Here is a 26,499-nt window from a genome sequence, read left to right as displayed (position 1 = left end):
GTTTGGGCAGTTCACATCTGGTATGTAGTGTTTTCAGAGTAAGGTTTAATTATTTTAAGAGGTTTTAAAACTCTGTATCCCAGCCAGAGAATGCTTATCTGCTTTATGCTAGTTTTTACCTGCAGAGTTTTTGTCTCTGTGACATCATATATTTATTTGCTGCTATATTTTAGAATGCATTGCACAACAGTGGGAACTGATCTAAGAAAGTTAATCATATTCTGGCAGTCGCTGAGCAGGCTGGCAATTAATGAGAAAGTCTGAAGAAAAATGTTATTTCAGAATACACCACAGCCTATTCTACATGGTCAAGTTGACTTTTTATGATCAGTTGGTTGCTTATGTTAACAGTGAAAGTGCAAAAATCCTCAAGGACTGACAAGCAAAGATTAATACTGTGTTTACAAAATAAGCAAACACAAAATATCCACAATGCTTTCACAGACACACAGACACACACGCACACACATATGCACATACATGCGTGCACAAACACATCTTTGTTGCAACCTGTTCGTCTTGGGCTAGAGGTATGTGTGGGACGTGACTAGAACTATCGGTGAGGATCATCAGGATTTCAAATAACTTGCAATGATTGATATCAGTTATAAAGACACTGAATTATCCAACTGATCATGGCTAGATTATAGTTTGGAAACCATTTATAAATAAAATTATATTCTAGTCACAACAATTTAACAATATAAATATATAGAGAAACTTAAACATACAAACATTTCAAGTAAATGCTAATTGTGACCTAATGCCTTTAGTAGAGAAGAATAATAAGAAAATTCATCTAGTGTTCTGTTTATAACTCTAATGCAAAAGATAGTTCTCTATCAGTTGAGTCAAATGTTTGTATCTTGATTATGGGCGTCAGAATTTTGAGATCTTTACTGACCTACACTCCTACCAAGAAAAAAAAAAAAGGAAGAAGTGTGGCATTTATTTGTCCATTAGTTCACTTCATTCATTCATTCTGCAAATATTCAGCATTTACCATGTATGTGGCATTGAACTTGGCCTGAAGAACAGACAACCTAATGGTGTTTGGAGAATTGAAATAGTTATACTGCAAGTAATCTAATTGATTAAATGTTCTTATTTAAAGTTGAAGACTGAGGCAAATTAAAACAGCCAAACAATTCTGGCTAGTTTTACCTATGCACTCTTGTTATGTCCATACCCATCTTCCACTAAACTTCTCTTGTCATTCTTCCCTATTTTCTAACCACTATTAAAACTCTGACAGATATATTGTTATTCACATTAATATACAATTAAGTTGGTTAATGATCCTAATCCATTCACTTCAACTACGTAAGTACAATGTAAGTGAAATAAACACGTCATTTAAAAATGAGGTCTGATCAGTACCATAAGACAGGGCAAAAAGGAAAATAAAGAAAATGAGGTCTGAGATTAAAATTTTTCATTTAAAAACATCAAAACTGAACCCAGAAATGATCACAATAGAAGCAGACAGACATTCCTTAGAACCTCTTTCTACTTTCTATTTCCTAAAATGGTTTTTCTCTGTTTTATTTCATTTTGTATCACAGATGACTATTTGGTTTAGTGTGTCTAATTCCTCTGCAATTAGATTTGCAGAACATATTATTTCATTTTAATATAAAAGTTTTTGAATCACAGCCAAATTGCTGTAGGACAAGCAGATTTTGTTTTCTTACAATTTCATTAGTAAAAAAAATGAGGATACCAATATTGAAATGTCACAGATATGGAATTTTAAGTCAAACATCTGTGTTCCCTTAAAGGAGAATATATTTTCTGAAGCTTGGGAGCCTCTATTAGTGAACAAATTAGTTAAACAGACATTTGCAATGAAAAAAAAAAAAAAACCCCATCAGTTTTGTTGAATTATTTTTGTTTTATTATGGGTTTATTTCATTATTAAAAGTAGAAAAAAATACATAAAATAATAGAAGAATAAGAAATAAAACAATTACTTGAGGCTCTACTAGGCAAATGGTTCTGACGTGCTTCACTGAACACATGATGTAACCTGAGCCCCTGTCTCTGGCTTGACAGAGCATCTGTTTCTCACAGATGCCTGAAAAACACCCTGCTCCTCTGGATGCTGGGGCGCATTTCTGAGCATTGCACTACCTTTAGCAAAGAGTGCAAACACGTATTCTGTTTGTGAGCGATGGAAGAATGTAGACAGTTGTGTTGTGCATAACGTCTACCTCCTTCTATGTATATATGCTCCTGTACCCAAAAGAAAAGTCACACTTAATTCATGGTCCATGGCTGTAGAAACAATAAGAAATACCACATCTCATACTGCAAAAAAGCAGGTAGAAGAACCAATATCTCTTATTTAGATATATTGTAGTAGTAAAAGAGCACATGCCCAGTACAAAGGAAGGGGCATCTGCTTCTCTTAGTTCTGGGGATGGCTATGTTTAATAACTTCAGAGGAACACTGATGAGGTGGAAGACACGTGCATGTCTCTTTTTTCCCCCTATTGCAAAAAGAGCCCTGGTACAGAGCACTCAGTGGATACTCATAAATATTTGTTGAGTGAATGAAAAGAGAACAACGAGAACTGTGATGCATTTCTAAAACAGGACTAAAACAGGCCACATGGTTAAAGTAAATGAAGATACTTAGCCAGAGAGGAGGAGACTCAGGGAGCACAATAGTTCTCTTTGTATTTGAAATAAATTTTCACGTAGAGGAAGAGCTAGATTCAACCTGAGTGACCTAGGGAACAAAATAAGTGACTGTATAAAGAGGAACATGCAATTAGAGCTGCCCCAAATGGAAGAGTAACCACTGGAATAACTCTTGTTAAGTCTTGACCATTCTAATTCTTACCCAGTTTCTACAACTTTCTGTTACCAAAGTTGCTCATTCATTCACCCATTCATTCAAAAACACATAGTTACATGGGTGAACACTTATCTCCAAACTCATCAAATTGTGTACATTAAATATGTACAGTGTTTTGTGTGACAATCATACCTCAATAAAGTAGTTTTAAAAACAGCCACCATCACCAAAAATCCCCCACAAAAATACATCTTGAGCATCTTCAGCATACAGGTACTCTATCAGGTTCTGGGGAAATAACTGTGAACCCATCAAACATGGCCTCTTTTCTCATTCAGTTTAGAAGCTGGTGAAGGAAACAGACAAGGTAGTCAGACAAATCCCTTACCAATGATCATGCAACTTTGGTTTCAGTAAAGTCAGTTGCTTAAATCAGAGTTGCATGATCACTTGTAAAGAATAACAAAAAGGGAAATCCTGAATCATGTAAGGTCTAGACAGGATGATCTCACTAGTCTTTCCAACTTTTGAGATTCCTAGAATACTGTGCTTTCTCCCTGCATTCTCATCTCAGTAAATTGTCCCGTGATGACACCCAGAAGTCATTATGTTCACTGTCATCCTCCTCATCTCTACTGTGAAGTCACTACTGACTCTTGACCATTCTAATTCTAGTTCCCACACTCATCACAAGGGTGTCCTCAGGGTAGCTGGCTGACACCTCCTGAGTCCACATCTCCGGTCCAGCAGCGTGCGAATGATAAAGTACAGCACCCCATGAGATCCTAATGAGGTTGGTTTGCTGATAATAGGTTGAGAAATAAGATTCTTCTGTCTGACGGGTTGAATGGTGGTCCCCATAAAGATATATCCACGTCCAAATCCCTGGAAACTGTGAATGCTACCTTACTTGGAAAAAGTCTTTGCAGATGTAATTAAGTTAAGGATCTTGAGATGAGATCTCTCTGGATTCCCCAGTGGGCCTTAACTCCAGTCCCAAGTGTCCTTCTAAGAGACAGAAGAGGACACAACAAACACACAGAGAAGGAGGTAATATGAAGATGGAGTCAGAGAATGAATGGATGTGGCCACGAGCCAAGGAAGCCAAGGACTGGCAACAGTCACCAGAGGCTTGAAGAGGCAAGGAAGGATTCTCCCCTGTAGCCTCCAGGAGTGTGATGACACCTTTATTTCAGACTTCTGGCCTCTATAATGATGAGAAAATAATTCTTCTGTTGTTTTAAGCCAGTTAGTTTGTGGCAATTTGTTTAGAAGCCCTAAAAACTAACCCATTATGCCTCCCACCATCCAATACAAACAGTTCATCACAGTGCTATCAGGGGGATCTTGCTAAACGTGAATCTGACCAACATATACCCCTGCTTTAAACCCCTTGTTTCTCTGCAACCAGTAGGCAGCATGCCCTTTCCTTGCTATGATGCCATGAAAGACTGTTCACTCGTATGACACACTTCCCTGGGGGGACACAGGTGATGCTCAACTCATAGCATGATGAAGTCAATGCCTCTGTCCCTCCCACTCAAGAATTCATATGAGAATAAAACTGATGAAACTTTTACAGGGATAGACACTCTAATTTAATTTAAACAAAATAAAAACAGAAAAGAAACCATCTTCAATCTGCTCCTGCTGTTAGGTGACTTGGAACACACCTCCATGGATCGTGCTCCGCTGATTGCTGCCTGCCTTCCTCTCCAGCTGCCTCCCGGAGCACGTTTTGCTTCAGCAAACTGACTCGCATTCAGTGCCTAGGACACATGGCAGTCACTTGTGCCTCTTTGCCTTTGCACATCCTTTTCCCTTTGCTTGGAATGCCCTTACCACACATAGCCACCTCACAAACTCCTATTCATCTCATAAAGTCAAATTTGTAATCCATTTACTCCAGAAAGCCTCTCTGCCCATTTACAGTTTCATCATTCCCTTTCTTATGCAACGATCTTACTGTTTATAAAATATAACGTTTTATTTTATTACACCATATTGTAATTCTTTGTTTATGTATCCATTTCTTTGAAAGCCAGGCCATATTAAACTCATTTTATTCAGCCTTAATGAAAAGAAAAAAAGAAGATCCTGCCATTTGCCACAACATGGATGGGTGTGGAGGACATGCTGAGTGAAATATGCCAGACACAGAAAGAAAAGTATTGCATGATCTCACGTATATGTGGATTATTTTTAAAAAGAGTCTTATATACAGAAACAGTGAGTACAATAGCGGTTACTATGGGCAAGGGGAGGGGAGGAAATGCAGTGACATAGGTCAAAGGATACAAAGTAGCAGACACAAACAAGTCTAGAGATCTAATGTATAACATGGGGATTATAGTTAATAAAACTTCCATTGGGGTCAGGTGCGGAGCTCACCCAGCACTTTGGGAGGCCGAGGTGGGCGGATACTTCAGGCCAGGAGATTGAGACCAGCCTGGCCAACATGGTGAAACCCAGCCTCTACTAAAAATACAAAAATTAGCTTGGCTTAATCCCAGCTACTTGAGAGACTGAGGCACAAGAATCATTTGAACCCAGGAAGTGAGGTTGTAGTGAGCTGAGATCGCACTATTGCACTCCAGGCTGGGCGATGGCGTGAGACTCTGTCTCAACAAACAACAAACAAACAAACAAACAAAAAGCTCGTATTAGGGATTTTTGTTAAATAAGTGTATTTTAGCTGCTGTTGTCACACACACACAAAAGTAACTCTGTGAGATGATAGATATGTTAATCTGCTTTATCATAGTAACGACTTTCCCGTCTACGTGTAGCATAACATCATGTTATAAACCTCAAATGTACACAAGAAAATTTATTTTTAAAAAGATGAATAAACTCATCTTGGTATTCTGAGTGCTTAGCATATAGAGGAAACCCACCACCATTCTACTGAATGATATTGTTCCAGAATTTATGCCCTGGAATTGGTGAGCACGTTTGAGGGCTGTGATACTTCTTTTGCAATAAACATAACATGAATATTAATATTTAATGAAAATTTTCATGATTTTAGGAGAGAGGCTTGTGAGAGGTTGGTAAAGAAGGTGAAAAAAATGCATTCATTTTTTAGGGAACTCAATTATTAGGCAGCCACACTGGGTTTCATAGAATCGATTTGAGAACTGGGAACATAATGATCTTCATCCAGTTCTGGTGATAAAATTGAAAGGGGATACTTTTATTCTCCACAAGGAGAAATACAAGTAGTTTCAAGAACAAGACAGCATTTCGTCTTCACTTTCACCTGCAGATATGTCCCGGGCCCTGGTCCTTCTAAGTTGTCACCTGCCAATGCCTCTTCACACAGCTTTCTCAGCCCTGCCAGCACAGTCCCTCTTCTTCAGCAACAGAGAAGGGCACTGTGGCTCAGGGTTCCTTTGGGAATGGATGTTTGGAATAAAAATAACACCACAATACCATTTCCACAAGTGCTCTACATGGCTTTAAAGAAAGCCTCTTGGTAAAAGTGTTTCCATCCCTGTCCTGAAGCTGGGATTCTGCCTGAGCTATTTTCAGCCTTGTTTCCAGTTGCCGCTGGCCAGGGGCAGGATTTCACACTCGGCTGCCACATCTCATTACTGCCCATTGCGCCCTTTTTCGGGAAAGCTTCTCCTCCCAGGCTGACACACGTGGGAGGCAGGCGGGCGAGACACTGCCCCTCCTTGCTCCTGCTGGATGCTATGGCCCTCTGGTGTATTTGCCTTTGGCAAGGCAGGACCTGCGCCTCGTTTTCCTGAAAGATAGTCCCTTCTCTCCCTAGGCTGTGAGCACAGATTTAACCACTTTCTTGGGAAGTTGCAGTCAGAAATGTATCCAGATGAATCCAAATGTGGGAGACTTCTCTACCTTGCTCTCTGCCCTGGAAAGCTGAGCTGCAGGACAACATGGAGAGGTTTCCTTGCACACTGGCTTCTGGAGGGACTCAGCCAATGAGGAGCCCCAGGAGGACACTGAAGGGAGGGGACTGAGGTCAGGTTATATTCCCCTGACTTCCTCCCTGTGATGCTGCCTCTGTGAGGCTGTGGTCCTTGACTTCGGTCACTGCCCCTGTCAAGGCAGTATATATATCTCTGCACAGGACCCTTTCCTTCTGACTTCCAGTAACTACAGTTGAGTCTTGAACAATGCAGGGGTTAGAAGTGCTGAGCCCTATGGGGTCAAAAATCCATGTATAACTTTTGACTCTCCCAAAACTTAACCATGAATAGTCCACTGTTGACCGGAAGCCTTATCAATAACATAAACAGCCAATTAACACATATTTTGTATGGATTACATATTGCAAGTAAGCCAGAGAAAAGAAAATGGTAAGAAAATCATAAGGAAGGGAAAATACATTTATAGTACTGAACTGTATTCACTGACATGTAAGTTTATGTTGCCTGTTTTCAAGGACATCTGTCTGGAATGGTGAGGAACTGCAGCTGCAAACCTTGATGTATGGTGCATATCGAGCAATTAAACTTTTTCCTTTTCTTTTGAGATGGAGTCTCACTGTCGCCCAGTCTGGAGTGCAGTGGCGTGATCTCGGCTCGCTGCGAGCTCCACCTCCCAGGTTCATGCCATTCTCCTGCCTCAGCCTCCCAGGTAGCTGGGACTACAGGCGCCTGCCACCCCACCCGGCTAATTTTTTGTATTTTTAGTAGAGACGGGGTTTCACTGTGTTAGCCAAGATGGTCTCGATCTCCTGACCTCGTGATCCACCTGCCTCAGCCTCCCAAAGTGCTGGGATTACAGGCGTGAGCCACTGCGCCTGGCCTAAACTTTTTCTTGTAATGTCATGACTTTTCTCTGCCTCTTGGGAGAACTTCCAGCATCACTAGTGGCACTTTGTTTGGGTACCACGGTGTTATTCAAGGTTTACAGTATTGCACTAAACAGGATGAAAGATACAGGAGAACCGCAAGATAACTTTTTACAACAAGAAATTTAGTAGAGAGATAAATTGCTTACTTGTAGACGATTAGCAACACATGCGTTTTAAGTGGATACTTGCAACACTTGAGCTCACCACAATGGCAACAGGAGATGGCTATAAAATGATGACAGTAGTACAGTATGTACTGCAGTTAATTTGATGCAGTTAGCAGTTACGATTAATGCTGCATTTTTATGTTTGTTTACATTTCTCAACTGGGAACAGAGCCATGTGTGGTCTGTAAGTGTGTACGTTTTGATACATTTTAACTTTATATAATAGACTTGTGTATATTTTATGGTAGTAAATGATGAAATAGGCTAGTATCTATAGTATCTACATTTTTTTTTGCATTCATGACATACCTTACTTTTTCTTTATTTTTTCCCTATTTCTAGTCTAAGTGATCTGTTTTTCAAATTGTTACAAATCTCCAAAATATTTGCATATAAATGGAACCGCTCAGTTCAAACATCTTGTTCAAGGGTCAACTGTATTACTTCCCTTTATCCTTTCAGGGCAAGGTGTGGTAACCTCTCTGCAGTTACTAACTTGGGTTATTGCACTGTTCCTGTGGCTCTATTGTATCTCACCCACACCTTTATAAACAGTACCATTGTAAATCTTATCCAAAGTTGAGTGTGCCAACTATTTGCTGTTGGAGCTTTTACTTTTAGATTCTAGACTGGAGAGACACAAAAGTTTAACTAACAGGGATCTTATAGATTTTGATAGATTATTTGGTTTCAAGGAACCAACTCAGACTTTCATTGAAGTGAGGGTCGACTGAAAGGACACAGTGGATTAAAAACACAAATGAAGTCCAATAAGAGTACATCAACCCCTTTGAGAACTCGAAAGACTATTTTTTGATTTCAGGTCTTGCAGTTTCTTATCTATATCAACTGTTCCGTTTCCTCTACAGAGCTTGTTCCCCTGTTTCTCTTGATTCTTCCTTCATATCTATACCTCACAACTTCAGCTGGTGTGTGATTTTGACTTGCCAAGACACAGACTTCCTTCTTCACCTCTGACCTGGTAGTTGCCCTTACTAATTAAGTAGATGTTGTTGGAGCATAAAGCAAATTAATAAGCAAACTAACAAGATTGTAGTTATCAATGAGGAGATAAAAACCAACTCAAATTCTTTTTGGAAGAGACAGTGTTTGTAAGTGTTTGTAAACGAGGTTTGTAAACGAGGTTCATTGCTTAAGAGATGTACCTACCTATTTCTATAGAATCAAAAATCATGATGTATGTCTATTTATGTACCCATATTTCTCAGAAGTAAGAATCAAGTCTTCTAGAGAGTTGAAGAGAACACTTTTGTTCTCAAACATGATACTTAGGGACAACCTGGGATGAGAGGCCCGAGTTTTTGGTACACAGCAGTTTAGTGGCTTTGCCTCCCTCAAGCTGGTCTGAATCTCTCTGGAACAGACTTGTTTAAAACTACAAATAGGGATAAAGAATCCACAGCAGCTTCAGTCATGAGTTCAGCCACTCACAATGGTTGAGTTTATTAGACTTCAAGAGATGCTTTGAGTAGGCCATGAGAGGACATCTGACCCTTCCTTCTGGTATGCCCAAGCTCTAAACAGAACCTACTGACCAGGACTTTCTTGTCTCAGAGAAATCTGTTCCATAGGAGTGAACTGGTGAAAAGGGTAGAAGGTTAAACCTGGATTTATGTCAGCCAAAATGATATTTGTTGTTAAAAAGATCATTTACTTTAAAGTATGTGTTTTACATGAGGAAACAGAATCCGGGTCACACAGAGAGTTGATGTATGCTATACCAATTGCTCATCTTTAATTGATTGCCTATAATACTGAAAGTATTTTCAAATCTAGGATGACCAGGATAGAGGAATAGTTCAGTGTTCATAGAAAACCCCTGGGAGAGTGACTTCCATAATAGGTTGATAAGAGGTGAGGGTAACCATATAACTTATTGTTCAAACTGAGACCGCAGTCAGAGTGAAAAGGAGTGTTGTTAATAATGAGGCTAGAACATCAGGCATAGTGTGGAAGTGTCTGCCTAAATAATAGGCCATTGCCAAGAAGTGGTAAAGAGGAATCTCTAGGCTAATCCAAGAACTCAGGGAGGCTGGGGAAATAGATGTCCATGTGACAAGGTCCTTGTCAGTGATATTTGCCAAGGTTCTGAGCCTCTGGCTACTGAAATATATAGATGATGAATTCCTCTAAAACATGGAGCCTTAGGCTGAGGTTCTTCATGTAATTGGAGGTTTACTGTTCCCTTTAACGGGAAAAGGGAACCATTTATCTCTCAAATTATAGACCACTGGTCTGTTGGACAGCTCTGACTTCTCAAATTATAGGGTCAAGTTTTTCAGTCTAGTACCTTGTATGAGGAACAAAGAAGTTGTGGTGTCAATTCCATACTTGCTCTGTTCTCTTTTATTTCATAAAAAAATAGGTAAGAGAAATGAGAAATGAAAGTTCTCTTAGAGTGCATATCAATGTCCTCATCTATCTTACTCCATAAGCAAGGGACCAAACTGTATAATCTGTTTCCAGATCACTGGCCATTAATGCTTCTTCTGTGTTTGTTATGGCACCACTGTCAAAGTTTTGTGTTAATTAAAACTCCAACCCTAAATTGTAGGAAATAGGGTTGTGTTTAAGTTCTCTATCTCCTCTTTCCAAAATACATTTAAATAACTTGTTCCTGTTATGCAAAAAATAGGATCCATGCCTTCCAGTCAGAGCAAAAACAAAGGCAAGTTTTTACTGAGGATTTGTTTTTTTTTTTTAACAAAAGCAAATGAACCTACTGACTAATAATTTCCAGTAACAGCATTATGGCTAAAGCATAGCAAAACTAAAATCTCTCAATTGATAGTTACTCTTCCTTAATAAATTGAAACATGAAACAACTCCATCAAATAGATAATTTACTCATTCACCTGTTATTTCCTTCTATCAAGGACCCTTAATTTCCTGGCATCTGGCCCTGAACTTGATATTAGGGGTTAGGTTAATTTATGATGTTCATTTTGGATATTTTCTTCTTCTTCTTCCACTTCCTCTTCTTCTCCTTCTCCTCCATTTTCTTTCTTCTTTCTTTCTGGTGTTTTTTTTTTTTTTTTTTTTTTTTTTTTTTTTTTTTTGAGACAGAGTCTGGCTCTGTCATCCAAGCTGGAGTGCAGTGGTGTGATCTCAGGATCTCAGCTCACTGCATCCTCCTCCTCCTGGGCTTAAGCCATCCTCCTACCTCAGCCTCATGAGTAGCTAGGACTACAGGCACATGGCACCATACCCAGCTAACTTTTTCATTTTTTGTTGAGATGGGGTTTCACCATGTTGCCCAGGCCGGTCATGAACTTCTGGGCTCCAGTGATCCTCCTGCCTCAGCCTCCCAAATTGCTGGAATTACAGGCATGAGCCACCATGGTTGGCCTATATTTTTCTTCTAACCCATCCTTCCTAATCTAAAAAAGAATAGTATTATGGAAAATTAGATATTTTCTGGAAGACTTAGTGAAGTTCTTTCATAATCAAGACAGTCAATTGTTAACACCTATTCTTAATATTTTTTCATGTTGAAACCATATTTTCCATGTTGGCACAGAAATCTATATTGTCAACCAGATACTGATCTACATGCATGGATATACTCAAAAGTTGATTTTTGGAAAACTTTACCCTAACTACTAGGCACCCTCTAACTTATGCCAACATTCAAGGGGAATGACTTGTTCTCTGGCCAGCTCTGAAGGATAATTCTTCTTCCCTCATTCCCACTTTCTCAAGTGCCTGGCTAGATTTCCTTTCAGTCAAAAATGGTGTCTTTCCACTTTTCGGTGTCAGAAAATGTCCTCTGATATTTTCCAAGGCTTTCCCTTAGACGTCTGATATGTGAAAGCCACAAACCAAGAGATGTTACTTGGTTATTCTTGTGGCTTCCCTAAGTTTTCTCCCTGTGTTGAGTTGGAGCAGCTTCTCAGCCACAGTGTCTACCTATACCTATATGCCCTTTGAGAAACTCTCAGAATTATTCTGAGAGTCTGCATTTTTAATGACCTTATTTGATAATGCATGCTATAGACAGATGAAATTTAATGTTTAAATACAGAATCACATTTATGCACAATGTTATATCCTCTATGTAAGAAAAGGAATCATATTTCTGTCATTTGCTTTTCTACTTAAGAAAAAGGCTTTTACTCCCTCCTAATCCTCCCAAGTCTGACATGAAGTCAGGCTGTTTCATATTTGACACCACTGGGAAAATATCAGGAAGGTGGAAATCATGGTGAAGCCATGGATTTAGGATTTTTGGTCTGTGACTTTTGGTAAGTAAATTGTAGTATGTCTGAGTCATTCTCTCAAATCTTCTGAGTTTGGGGGAATGGGGCTATTGTTGGGCCACTGTTTGTGACTTAACCCCTAGAAAATTCAAGTAGAGGATTCTATAAATCTGTGATCTGCTATCAACTCTGCTGTTTATAGAGGATCAGGTACAGTTTAAGAAAAGAACATAATCAAGGTATGGAGTTTCTTGGAGATAACACTTTTCTATTTCCTTTTATGAGAAAACATAAGGGTTGTACTAAGAAATTAATATATTTTGAAACTTATGAATAGTAAAATTTCCCATTAAGTACATGTTCATTACTTAAAAATTAAATATGGACCCTTTAAATAATTCAATATTTAAGTTGAGAGGGATCATAGAAATAGAGGAAAGGAGAAGGACCATTTTGGCAGAGAGCCCATAGTGCAAATAATTTGATATTAATACTAGTTAGATGATTGAATTCTGTCAATGATTTACTTTATTTTCTAAATTAAAGCAGTTTTAAGATTATACACATACTAATGTCCCCTTGATTTGCATTCAGATGTGCTTTCTTGAATGGGAAAGAAGAGACATAACTGTGTAATTTTAGTGGCAATTTGTTAAACTTTTGAGCATACATGTATTTGTTTTGCTGAAACCACAGAATCGGATCATGAACAAATAAATTTCTTATACAATTTCACATAATGTCACCAATAAAATACCTTTACTGAGTTATAATTTTATACTTTCAGGCTTTATATAGGATCAACATAGAAAAGTTACCCAGAATACCTTCATAATTTTACAAAATTGCAGTTGAAGACATTGTTTTCCATTTTCTAAAGATCCTGTAGCAATTCATCCTTGAAACCAGATTGAAAATTTTTCATTTTAGAAAAATTTAGAAAAATTATAGTTTAGAAAAACTAAAAAATTAGAAAAATTGTATTTGCTCCGTCTAATTAGGCAATAAGTCAAATATAACTTAATATATAGCCCAATATGTTTCTATTTTTGTCAAAGTCACTAAAAAAACTCAAATTAGATTTGCTGCCTTGCTGCACTAATTCATTTAGTTCAAGTACTTGGTGATTTTAGTTTTTCTTTTCTTTTTTTTTTTTTTTTTTTTTGAGATGGAGTCTCATTCTGTGGCCCAGGCTGAGTGCGTGGCACGGCTCACTGCAACCTCCACCTCCTGGGTTTAAGCGATTCTCCTGCCTCAGCCTCCCTAGTAGCTGGGACTACAGGCACATGCCACCATACCTGGCCAATTTTTGTATTTTTAGTAGAGATGGGGTTTCACCATGTTGGCAAGGCTGGTCTTAAACTCCTGACCTCAAGTGATCCACCCGTCTCGGCCTCCCAAAATGCTGGGATTACAGGCGTGGGCCACTGCACCTGGCCTATTTTTCTTATTTTAAAAATTAATCATTTATTTGTAAATGGCATATAACCATACTGAAATAAAAAAGGTATAAACATGAAATAGATTAAAGCAGGCATTTATATGCATAAATTCTGTGTGGTTGCTTTTTAAACATTCTCATTATCCAGAGTCATCTGTTTTTGTTTTGTTTTTGACAACACGGGCATTATTTATAAGGTTGAAATATAACTTCATTGATTTTATAAATAGGGATGATTATAAATAGCAACTTTGTGAGAAGTATACATATACTTTTTTGACACAACAATTAGAGGTGATCATAAAATTAATTTCTAATCCTTTGCCAAATTGGCCAATGGTCAGGAATAAATATTGGCTGCTTTGTTAATGTGTTTATTTTCAGGTCTTTAACAGTATGATCTGCCTGGCCATTGGTCTCAAAAATAATTATGGATGTAGGTTTTGTTCCACACTTCAGAGTTCACCTTGGTAAATGAATATATTCTTTCCTTATCATGTCTTGTGGGGAAAATGAATATATTTACATGAAGCAAGTAGCATATTGCCTGGGGAGAGATGAGCCTTGGCTGAAAAGATGGAATTAGATTCATGTGACAGCAGCTGTTCTGCAATATGTGTAGCAATATCAACCAATTTCGATTCTTGAAATAAGTATGCTCATATTTCCTCCTAACTTCCAACCAAAGTTATGCTTAGGTAGGAACTATGGTTAATAAGGATACTCCATCAATATTAAATGTAATAATTACAACTAAAATATATGTGCTACTTTATGGTTTATAATATAAATGGATAGGCAGGGAGCCAAAAATGTCAAATTCTGCATCCGTTACAATTATATTTGGCTATGTAGACAAGAATAAGAAAAGAAAACACACACACATACACACGCACACATACACACAGTGCAAATATAGAAACAAAACACCCCTTGCTTAAACAGGTGGAAAAGCAGTTCTCTCTTATCTACAAAAAGAGCTGAGACAGGTTATCTCTGGTCCTTGTGGTGGCTCCACAATATCTTGCTGCTCTGTCATCCTTAGTATTATCAATTTATGGGTCCACAGTAGCTACCTGCGCTCCAGCCTTCATGTCTATGTTCCAGGTAAGAGAAAGGAGGAGCAAGAGAAGAGCCCACCTCCTACCATTTTAAGAAAACCCCCTAGAAGTACCACCTAACAGTTCCACTCATACATAATTGGTCAAAACTGAGTCATGTAATCACATCTAACTGCAAGGGAGTTCTGAGAGCTGTAGTCATTTAGCTGGGTACGTTGCTACCTGAAATAAATGAGGGGTTCTGTTACTATGGAGGAGAGAAAGAATGGATGTTGTGCCAGGCACTGTTTTGTTCACTGAAGAGTACCATGTAATGGTTAAGGGCATAGGTTCGGAGTCAGACTGCCTGGTTCCCAATTCTGTCTCCTCATGTATTAGTTTTGCTACCTTGAACAAGTCATCTGGTTTGGTGCCTCAGTCTGTAAAATGAAGAAGACAATGGAACCTACCTCACAGGGTTATTGATTCTAAAAACATAAATCCCTCAATACAGTGCCCAACACATAGAAAATTATCAGTGATCTCTACTAATGTGCTTTTTGTGTATATTTTCCCATTGAATCTTCATAACAATTCTATGAAGTGCTTATTCTTACCCCCATTTTACAGATGAAGAATCTGAAAGTCATAGAGGTTAAATATTTTTTTCTATGGGCATTCAGTCAGTAAATGGCAGCAACTAGATCGAGCCCAAGTCCTTTGACTAAAAATCCTTACTCTTTTCCCATACAGAATGCTTCATTACTAGACGTCTGTTATATGATATCTTAGCCCGAGTTTTCCAGAAAGCAGAACCCAAGGCAAAATGTAGGCACCTCTAGGTATCAAATGCAATGGATTCCTTAATCCCCAAGACTGTCTTAAGAAAAGTCATATAAACTACTGCATCTCAGGACAGTCAGTGTTAGGGGAGGAAGAGAAAAACTATTCACCAGCTCCTGTCCCCCACTGATGAAAATTTTGCCCCATGTGTGGGGCGGCAAGTGGGCCTCACAGCATCACATGTCAGCAGCAGGAAAAAAGCTCCAGGGTGAACGGTGAGGTGGGTGTATTTTGGACACAAGGCAGGGCATTGTCAAGTTGTTCCTGTGCAAAACTGATTGAAGTGCATACAGAGTTGGTTCCATCGAAATAGCTGAAGCAGAAATAGTGTCCATGGGCCCTGAAAAGAGGTGAAGCCAAGAGGATATTAAGAGGGCATAAGAAGAGTTTAACAAATAAGGCAACTGATACTCCTTTAATAAATCTTTTATTGCCCTTAGCTTGCAGCAAGGTCAAACAGGATATTGCTTAGAGTAATTGTCTAGTTTATGTTTGCCCTTTTGGGTTTAATAGCAATTAAGTATAAACAACTGTAAAAGCAACATTGACTAAGGCACCATGTTGCTGGAGTTGCCAGGTAAAACAGTGAGCACTCAGCTAAATTTGAACCTCAGAAAAACAATGTGTAAGTAAGTCTCAAATATTTCATGGGCATCATGTTAAGTTTGACTTTGCAGTAAACCACCGATAATTCTTTTAGTACAAATATGTCCTAAATATTGCATAGGACACATTTATATTTAAAAAGATGTTCATTATTTATCTGAAATTCAAATTAAACTGGATGTCCTTTATTTTTTTCCCTCAATCTGGCAACCCTAATGTTAGCTCATGTGGTCATTTAGTATTCTGGCTAAGCACCCAGAATTGGCTCTACACGAAAGTAAGCAGACACACACTAAATGAGATTGAAGTGATAACAGACATTTTCTACTTAAAAAATATTCCCCAGTGGGTTTGCAGTTATAGGAGCTGACATTTTATCACTTGAATCATTTATTTGTATTATGACATTTTATCTTCAGAGGTTTTAATTGAAATGCAAATAAAGTAACTCAGAAGGGTGCCTCGCATCTTACCTACTACCAAGTTAGAATGCCTTAGTTACTATCCTGTAGCTGTGCTGTCTGGAGCACGTGGACTTGTTGGGTGCTGTGCTTGGGGATGAGGGGCTAGAGAATCACGCCTAGGTTTTGCACTGCTTTTAGCTACAAGTCAGGTGGCCCCACAGAGGGAGGCAAAGCAGTACAGTCTTCCCGTGTCCAGGAGAGGAGAACTGGATATTTGTGAACACAATATAATGTCTTTTCATAGAGCCCTAAAGGATTAGGGAAAACCTTGAATTGTTAGATTTTGAGTAGAGAAAATACCAGTGACAATAATAATAAGCTTTTATATCATATGGCTCCATATTATATAATATTTTATTTGGTCATTGAAAAATCCTAGAAGTTATACAAATATAAGTAGCCTCATTTTATAGATTAAAAATTTGAGATTAAAATATTAGGAGACTTGCTTGAGGTCATAAAGCTGCCAAGAAACAGAATAGAGACTGAATATATATTTAGTGACTTGAGATTTTCTGCATGTTTTCCATCAATGGGGCTCAAATTTATTCAAATGACAGAGCCTCTAAGTGTTATGGTGTCCCTTGTGAAACATCTAACTAATTCATTAGGCTATAATATATGTATACAATATCAGAATCATATGTTCATGTCAAAAACTGTCTGCTAAAATAAATATGAGTTATTTATAAGTTTTTCCATGAATATAAATATAGGAACAACTTTATGAGACAGACACTCGCATTACCTTCATTTTGCAGATAAGAAAATGTCATAAAGAAGTTAAGTCACTGGCCCAGTGTCACAGCAAGAAGTAAAAATTAGCCTCCAACCCAGACTGTCTGACTCCAGAACTCATGTTCTTTAAGCATTATGCCATAATTTTGCTAATGCGGAGGAACAAAACTATAAGAGGGATTCAAGATGAAAAGATTTTAAATGGAGCAAAGATTACACATTAATTCATGTGTGTGTCTGTGTGTGGCAAGAGGTCTTGCAGGACTCCGGTTTATTTGTGCTCATGTAGCTTTGGCAGGTTTTAGAGTTCAAACCATCCTAGAACATCACCCATTCATTTCTTCATTCATTCAACAAGCATCTCCTATCAGTAGGCACAGTTTTATGAAATCCTTAGGGATAGAGAGAAGACTAAGATCCAGTTCTTGCCTTGAGAAGAGAGACAGGCAAATAAATAATCACAGTACAGTGTGATCAGAGCTACTCCAGGAAAATGCAACAGTGCCACTAGCACACAGAGGGGTGGCAGGCACCTCACCTAATTTGGGGTCAGTGAAGAATAACTGAGGGAAGGTGACACCTGGCCAGGAGTTTGAGAGATGAACAGAAATTAGTTCTGTGAGGTAGGGGTCACTGGTGGAGGAACAGGACATTCCAAGTGTGCAGGATGGCATCTATAAGAACAAAGCATGACAATACAAAATGGTCCATCAGAGAGTGCCATTTCACTCAGCCGTGTTTAAACAATCGTATTAACCTGTAAAACCACTGTTTGCTACCAAAAAGTGTATGCAACATCCCCGACTCTTACGTCCATCCCCAGACCTCTCCCTCCCCAGCCCCTTGCTATCTAACCCCATAACCGAACATCTCCCATCACTGACTCCAATCCCTGGGGTCTGTATCAGACATGGAGTAAGTTTACATGTGTGTGAATTAGGTAAGGTTAACGTTATTCAGTTTTAGTGGTAAAACATATTAATCCTCCAGTGGTGCCCAGTGTTTAGAGGAAGGCTATTTTGGTCATTTTTGCATTGGAATACGGGAGAAAGGCATCTGATGAGGTCTGAGTGTAGAGAGTGCACTGGGATCTGCAGCAACGGCTTTTATTATCAAATATACTCCCAACGTTGTCTAAGGCTCTTCCCAAGCCTTCACAAAGAAGCAGAACCCTATTGCCCTGATGTGGGACACATATACCAAAAGCCCAGAAGCCAAGGGACACAGATAACATTTTGTTTAGCAAATGATGGGCAGAAATTCAGGGGTTCGTCGAGCTGCATGGGGAAATGATTACAAAAGAGAGTCAATGAGGCCATTTCAAACTTTCTACCTTTTCCTTCAAGAACAATTTCACTCCAGCTCTGACCCAAGAACACACATGTAGCCCAAGCAAATCTCCCAAGTTAGCGCAACCCACTCTCCTTAGAAACCAGTCTATCAAGCCACCTGCTATTACCATAGCATGGCTTTTGGAGTGGGAGGATGTCTCTCATCCTTTTTCCTCTCTCCATCCTACTTCAAATGACTCATCGAAATTCTTCTACCAACACATACAATGTTCCTCCTGCAAAGATTACTAGGTAATACTGTTTTCTCTGTCTTGTTGCATTTTCTGCCATGTTTGCTCTAGCCCAGTGATGTATCAATGCACCTTATTGATTGGCATCTGCCCCAGGGGCCCTTTCATCCAGCTTTAACCAGTTCCAAAGCATGTAACTGCCCACCTCTTAGGTAGTTGAGAACCATTATATTAGAATTACACAAACAGAGAGAGAACCAAAATTCTGCAGATGACCACCCCAAAATATTGTTGTGTTACTATAATTGGGAACTTTTCTGCCCATGGTGGATGAGGTTTGAGCAAACAAAGATGAAAGTTGTGGGCGATGGAGTAAATAGATTAATGCTTTTTGTCATCTCCCTAAGAATCCTGAGCATGTGTATTTGTTAGGGTCCCAGCAGGAAACATGTGGCACTCAAAGTGCATGATTAGAGAAAGGTTAATGAAGAGAATATATACAAGTGTAAGGGTAGAGTTGAGGGAAACCAAGAGAGGATAGTGAAACCTTCCTATGCTAGCACCAGCAGAGACTGTTACTACCTCTATGACCTCCAGGCCTAAGAGGCAAGAGGATGGAGAGGTTACAGGAACCTGGAGAATTTCACCCAACAGGAGCTGTGGCATTTGGTTGGGGAATGCAGCCATTGTCAAACCATGAACTGACAAGGAAGAAGTAACCTCTCTCTCTCTTCCCTTCTTCTAATCTTTTGCTGGTGGTGCTCACAGCCCAATCCCAATCAGAAACCCAGGAGATGGGCAGCCTAACTGATGTGGTCCATAAAGGTCAACCTCTTGGGGCACAGAACAGGGTACAGAATAGATCTGAATCAAGTAAATGCAGAAGAGTGAGTGCAACATCTACTTCAGTCAATGATTACCACATTTTAAAAATGGCTGGATCTGCTCACATTATGTTAAACACAGTGTGTACACTGAGCCTAACAATGATGGCTAGCAACTTATAACTGGATATCAGGGGCGCAGCATGACTAAAACCATCTCTCCTGTCTATACATATTGCAGATGCATTCCATAAAATTTCTGAATTCATCTCTTAAGAAAAACTATGCTTTTTACACAAGTTCCTTAAAAGAATCATAACTATATGAAAAACACTACAGTATGCTCACTAAAGGCTATAATTAATTTTGGACAACTTATAGACTTTGAAATGCCTTGTTGAAATGCCAAAATTTCTGACATTTTCTGAAAGAAAATTTGCCCAACAGGCAAGACAGTGGATTTTATTGTGGACTAATAGCTGTCCATGCAGCGTGATTCACCACAGTGCCTCCTCACTGGGTCCTGAGGTGGGACATCAAATAATTAGAAATTCCTTTTCATGGCTTAGTAGTTTTGTTGTTTTATTTTTGTAAAACGTAAATACCCTGAGAATTAAAACATCATTCATTCATTCACTTAATTCTTTCTTCTTGAAATGTTTATTGCTACTATCTGTTAGACTTGGAGTAAAAACATGAACGAGACAGTCTCTGTCCTCAAGGCGATCAGAGTCGAATGGAGATTGGACAATGTAGTCAAGGATTCCAGAACTGGTTGATACATGCTATGGTAGAGGCATGCACAAGATCCTATGGGGGGACTATCTAAGTCTTTCACGATGGATGGAGAAAGGGAAGGACGGTGATGAGAATAAAGAAAGACTCTTCACAGCTGACATAATGCCTCAACCAAAGATAAATGGGAGTGCGCCAGGTAGATTAAGTAGAGACAGTGTAGAAAGGAGATTGCAGGAAAAATAGACCCTTCCTCACTTGGCTTCAGATGATATGAAGCTAGAAGGAGACTCTAAAGTGTAATGAGGAAGGGACTTGAATGTTATTCTAAGGAATCAGTGAAAGGTTAAGTAGAGGAAAGGCCCTCTAATATTTGACTACAGAAAAATCATCTTGAGGCAATGCAAAGGATTGGATGAAGGAGTCAAATGGAAAATGAGTCAGTTAAGAAGGCCTTGCAATGGTTTTAGCACAAGGTGAAAAAGTGTAAACTAATGAGTAAGAGGAGAAAGAATGGAGAGATTCCAAAAAAATTTTAGTAGGTTACTGAGCATGACTATTTAATCAATTCACTGTGATAAAGACTAGGAGAGGGTGTGGATAATTAAAGGAGAAAGATTATTATGATGCCTGTGTTTTTGTCTTGGGAGACTGGGTAGAGAAGTTAGCATCGAATAAGATGAAGCATACAGGCAGAGGGGCATGTTCACAAAGGAAAGTGGTTGAGTTTTATCTCACATATCTTGAGAAAAAGCATAGGAGAGAAGTCCGAGAGGTGGGAATATGAGTGATAACTAAAGCAGTGGGCCAGGAAGAGCCCTCTTAGGAACTATGGGAGGCAAGCAGAGAAGAGGTTGGAAGGCTAGTCTTTCAGGAAGCACCCATATTTGAGGGTCATATTAAGGAAGCGTACATAGAGCACATAGAGATGAGAGTCAGAGATTTTAATGAAGCAGTGGTCTACAATATCACATGCTACACAGACAGATCATACTAATCAGGATGCATTTGGCTGCAAGTAACAGAATAAAAGTGGCTTCAGTCATTATAAATGACTCATCAAGTAGTCTGAGGTAGGTGATGTCTTTCTGGGCTCTGTGACCCAGCGATGTCATGGAGGATCCACACATTTTCCGTTCTTCTTCTCTGCCCACCTTCAGGGTGTAAAAAATTTCACCTTCAGGGTCACAGGCTAGATATTACAAGCAAAAAGTTTGCATGTGAGAACTTGCCAAACAGAAATCAAGGGGAGTAGAGACAATAAGGCTTTCTCCTTGTGTGCCTCATTCTTTTTCAAGGAAGAAAATATTTTCCAGGGGATGGCATCAGATTTCCCCTTATGTCTCATTGATCAAGGGTCCTTGCCCTTCCTAGATCAATAACTGACAAAATGAAAGGCGTTGCCATGACTGCCTGAGCTCAATCATGACTCATCTCTGAGGGCTGGGCAAATAAAATGGAGTCCTGTTAGCAATGTCTCTCTCCTACAGGAGCCCAGTTAGTATAAGGACCGGGGAGTGTCCACTGGATTTGGCAATTAGGAGCTTACGGGTGGCCGCAGTGAGAGAAGTTTTAATGGGGGCTGAGTTAGGAAGTGGCACTGAAACCAAATTATAGTAGGTTGAAGACTGCATAGTAGTAGGCTGTAGGCTGTTCTTCGACTAAATGGGAGTACGTTTATTAACCCTTTGCTGAAAACAGATTTTTATGAATGGAGAGATAGCAAAGGCTATCTAAGAGTTCAGGGAAAGAAAAATCAAGAAAGAAGAAGTTGAAAGATGGAAGACAAACTGCCCAATTCATCATTTGAAAAAGAAGTCCTCCTTTTGGCAAGGAGGAGGATTTTCTCAAAACTTTTCCAAATTTGAATTTCTTTTCATTGCTAGTCTCAGCCACAAATGTAATTTTTAGAAGTCTGAGTCAGCAACAAGAAAGGGAGGCTGTTCTGAACTCTGAATAGAGCCTTACTATTCCACAGCTGTATACAACTAGGGGAGAAATGTGATTAGAATGTTTCTACAAAGAACCTAAATTAAATTAGCTCAGAAGAGATTCAATTTTGAACTCCTTCTAGGATTTTTGATAGAGAGATTATAGATTTCATTTTTAAAATAAGGATAAGGTGGAGAGTAGGGTGATACATCCCATTGAATAACAGAATAGATTTTCTATTAAAGGCATGCACTGTACATTTTTCTTTGGCACTTAAGAATAGTCTGTGGGCTGGGTGCAGTGGTTTATGCCTGTAATCCCACACTTCGGGAGGCCAAGGTGGGATTACAGGTGAGCAGATCGCTTCAGTTCAAGACCAGTGTGGGCAACATGGTAAAACCCTGTCTCTACCAAAAAAAATTAGCTGGGCGTGGTGGTGCACACCTATAGTCCCATCTACTCACACTCACAAGGCTGAGGTGGGAGGATCACTTGAACCCACGAGGCAGAGGTTCCAGTTTGCTGAGATCATGTCACTGCACTCCAGCCTGGGCGATTTGGTAGGGCCCTGTCTCAAAAAAAAAAAAAGAATAGTTTGTGTGTGCCTCTATGAGCCTCAAAATGCATCTTTTCCTCTGTCCACCCATTACTGAGTAGAGTGGTAGATAGCCTCCTCTTCATATCGATAAACTCAAGAACAGACATTATCAGTAAGCTTTTTGTTGTTGCTGTTGATGAGTTGTCTCTTATGCAGCTGTGGTCATTGGAGTCTTAACTTTTGAGGTTAAGAAAATGTAAAGCAGCAGGAGAAAGGTTGTGTCTCGTACATAAATTTACTGATCAGAGTACACAGAGGACAGCTGATGATCTCTTTTCCTGGTTGTACGGCACTATCTCTAAACATGCATTTTACAGAAAGAGTCTTAAGTACAGGGAAGTTAAATACAGGGTAAGCCAGTCTGTATCTGCTGGCGCCTTTTTGAATTGCTTTAACCAATTTGGAACAAAATTCACTCTGGGTTTTACCAACTTAGAAGCACAGAGTATCAGAGATGAAGGATTTAAGCAGTCCTCTGATTAATATGAGAAAACAGAGGTCTGGTAATCTCTGTCACATACAGCCCCAAACCAGAATCTGCAGCCTTTGCTCTGCTCTACCTGGTGGCCTCACTTTTACAATATCATATTTAATTAAGAGAAAATCCTAGGAAAATCCTAAAATCTCAATCATTGCCAAGCTCTCTTTAATTTTCAGGCATAAAAAGGCCTGTAGCTCTTGTTCTAGGCAGTGACCAGCAGCAAGCTCGGAAATGCTTTGTATGTGTGGAATTGCTAAAGGAACTTAAACTGCAATTTGCCTATTTATCCAATTCCTTGAATTTTGTTTTTTTATGGAAAGTTAAAGAGTGTTTCATCTAGTTCCTATACTTATACTTTCTTTTCTTTTCTTTTCTGTTTTTTTCGAGACAGAGTTTTGCTCTTGTTGCCCAGGCTGGAGTGCAACAGTGCAATCTCGGCTCACTGCAACCACCGCCTCCCGGGTTCAAGCGATTCTCCTGTCTCAGCCTCCCAAGTAGCTGGGACTACAGGCTCCTGCCACTATGCCCAGCTAACTTTTTTTTTTGTATTTTTAGTAGAGACAGGGTTTCAGCATGTTGACCAGGTTGGTCTCAAACTCCTGACCTCAAGTGATCCACCCGCATCAGCCTCCAAAAGCCCTGGGATTACTGGCATGAGCCACTGCACCCGGCCCTATACTTATACTTTCTTTTGATAACAGGACAAAAACTTGTTAGGGTTCTTAGCTGTAAGCAACAGATATCAAACTCTGGCTAATTTAGGCAGGAAATGGAATTTAATGAAAGGATATTGGATAGTTCCTACACTCTCTGGAAGGGATAGGAATCAGGTTTAGAGGATACGCTGTCACACAGTGCTGAAATCATGCCATGGAACTAGTTCTATGAGCACCCACTGCTGCTACTGCTGCTGCATGATGGTCACTGCAGATGGCACTCCCAGCATGGCCAGTGTTGGCCCCTGGGCATGGCTGCTTTCCCTACTGACTCTGAAAATTGGACGTAGCTGTCACTCCATTACCAGAAAGGATATGGTTTAGTCCCCTCTTGGATCTCTAGTTTCCAATTTCAAGTCTGGGGCAAGTGCATCTGATTGGCAGAACCTTGGTCATATGCCAATGTGCTAGCAGCAAAGGAAGCAGGAAAAGGAAATTTCTGGCATATTCAATTTCCCACAGTGGGAGGTTCAACTCTTCCTTATAATGTGAGTGGTTCAGACGCTACACAGCCAGTACAAAAGCCAAATGTGGATAATATTCTATCCAATGTACTGTGTATCACAGTAGTTTCATCTTATTGTTCTTACTATTATTTATTGTTTTGAGTAGGTAATATATTCATACATTGCAAGGTTCAAAAGATAAGAAAAGACAGTATATATATATAAAAACTTTCCTCTCTCCTGGCTCTGAGACATCCACATAGACTCCCTTGTATAATGAATTGGTTACTGTCACCAATATTCACTTTTGCTCCCTGGAGAAGCACTATTTTCCTCCACCCTTTCTAGGCAGACTTGATCATGTGATTTGACAATGAATTATAAGCATAGGTGATCTTATCACTTCTGGGCAGAAGTTTTAAAAGCCAATTTAGATTTTTGCCTCGTTCTCTTTCCTTCTGCCTTGTTGACTGGCAATGTTCCAGATGGTGCCAGACTGAGTTCCAGAGTGCACTATTTGATATTTTGCACCCTTTCCATGATGCTTTGTGGCCAGAGGGGCTGCCTTTCATGGACAACATCAACAAGTTTCCTTGTCCTCTGGCTTCTGTTTGGGTTCAACTAACGAGAGGTACTGGCTAGATATCAGGGGGCAGAGGAGGGCGATGTTGAGATATTGATTCTCTGGCTCCCTCCCTTTCAGGTCTCCATGGGCTGGTTGCATTCCCGTACCAAAGATCTCCATCTTCTGTTCGGTGACATCTACTCTCTTTAGGTTCTGGTCACTGCTGTTGCTGGGCCTGGGTGCTGTGCCATTTTTGTTGACTTCCGTGAACCTTACCCTCATCTTTACAAAGAGTACCTTTACTAAGCTCTCCTAAATTACTTGAGTATGTCATTTGTTTCCTACCAGGATCCTGACTAATACACAGAATGAAGACCAACTATCATGAGAAGACCTTTCCCCAACCTGCACTGGGCACACATCACAAACACTGAGATTTCAGAGTCATTTTTTACCACCACAAATCCTCGCCTATCCTGACTAACGTGCAACATTTCTAGTGTCTTATAATACAGTTATATTTTAACCAAGAATTGGTGTCCCAATCAGTATGAAGCTTTAATAAAAATATACCTACTCTGGTTCTATTCCTGGAGAGTCTAATTCGGTAAGACTTAGGTGGAACTCATAGCTTCTATTTTTAATAAGCTCCAAACCAAGGGTTTTGAGGATTTCCAATATGTAGAATATTCTTGTATTAGCCTATGTTTTTCAGATGTTTTATGACTTGCAGAATATGGGGGTATATTACTCAGGGTTCTCCAGAGAAACAGAACCAATAGGGTGTGTGTGTGTGTGTGCGCATATGTGTATAGACACACATGCATGTGTACACACACACATACACACACACACACACACACACACACACACACACACACACGCACACAGATTTTAAAGAATTGGCTCATGTAATTATGGAGTTTGGCAAGTCCAAAATCTGCAGTTCAAGTTTGAAGGCAGTCTGCTAGCAGAATTTCTTCTTGCTTGGGGGAGGTCAGTCTTTTTCTGTTCAGACATTCAACTGATTAGAAGAGACCCACCCACATTATGGAGGACAGTCAGTTTTGCTCAAAGTCCACTGATGTAAATGTTAGTCTCATCTAAAAACACCCTCACAGAAACATGTTTGATCACATATCTAGGCACCATGACCCAGCCAAGTTGACACATACAAAAATTAACCATCGCAAGGGATTGTGTGGACCATGGGTAGGATTAAATGCAAAGTATGGAAGGGAATGGTAACATTCTTCCATTGACAGAAATGTAAAAAAAAAATCATATATATGTCAGTATCTGTATCTGTCAATGTCAGTCAGATTGACATCAGCTAAAATCTAAGTAAAATTCCTAGGTTCATTAGATATATATATATATAATTTCCTTTATAATCCACATAGAATAATTATAACTGTATAGTTAAAATATGGGCTTTGGAATCAGATAGGCCCAGTTTTGAGCCCAATTTCCACCCCTTACTTGCTGTGTGAATTTAGACAAGCTCCTTGAATCCTTTGGTTTTCCTAACTA

General features: G+C 39.4%; 1 long non-coding RNA gene across 1 annotated transcript in view; it reads right to left on the bottom strand.

Annotated features, from left to right (window-relative positions):
* LOC144330273 (uncharacterized) overlaps nucleotides 1-26,499 on the bottom strand; it is a 77,492-nt gene that overhangs the window by 6,901 nt on the left and 44,092 nt on the right. The window contains exon 2 of the long non-coding RNA XR_013396301.1: nucleotides 22,631-22,728. This is a non-coding gene — a long non-coding RNA (uncharacterized LOC144330273). The remainder of the gene's footprint in view (nucleotides 1-22,630; nucleotides 22,729-26,499) is intronic.

Source organism: Macaca mulatta, chromosome 7 (assembly GCF_049350105.2).
Source record: "Macaca mulatta isolate MMU2019108-1 chromosome 7, T2T-MMU8v2.0, whole genome shotgun sequence".
In the NCBI taxonomy this organism is placed as follows: domain Eukaryota; kingdom Metazoa; phylum Chordata; class Mammalia; order Primates; family Cercopithecidae; genus Macaca; species Macaca mulatta.
This window is presented reverse-complemented; position numbering and strand designations above follow the sequence as displayed.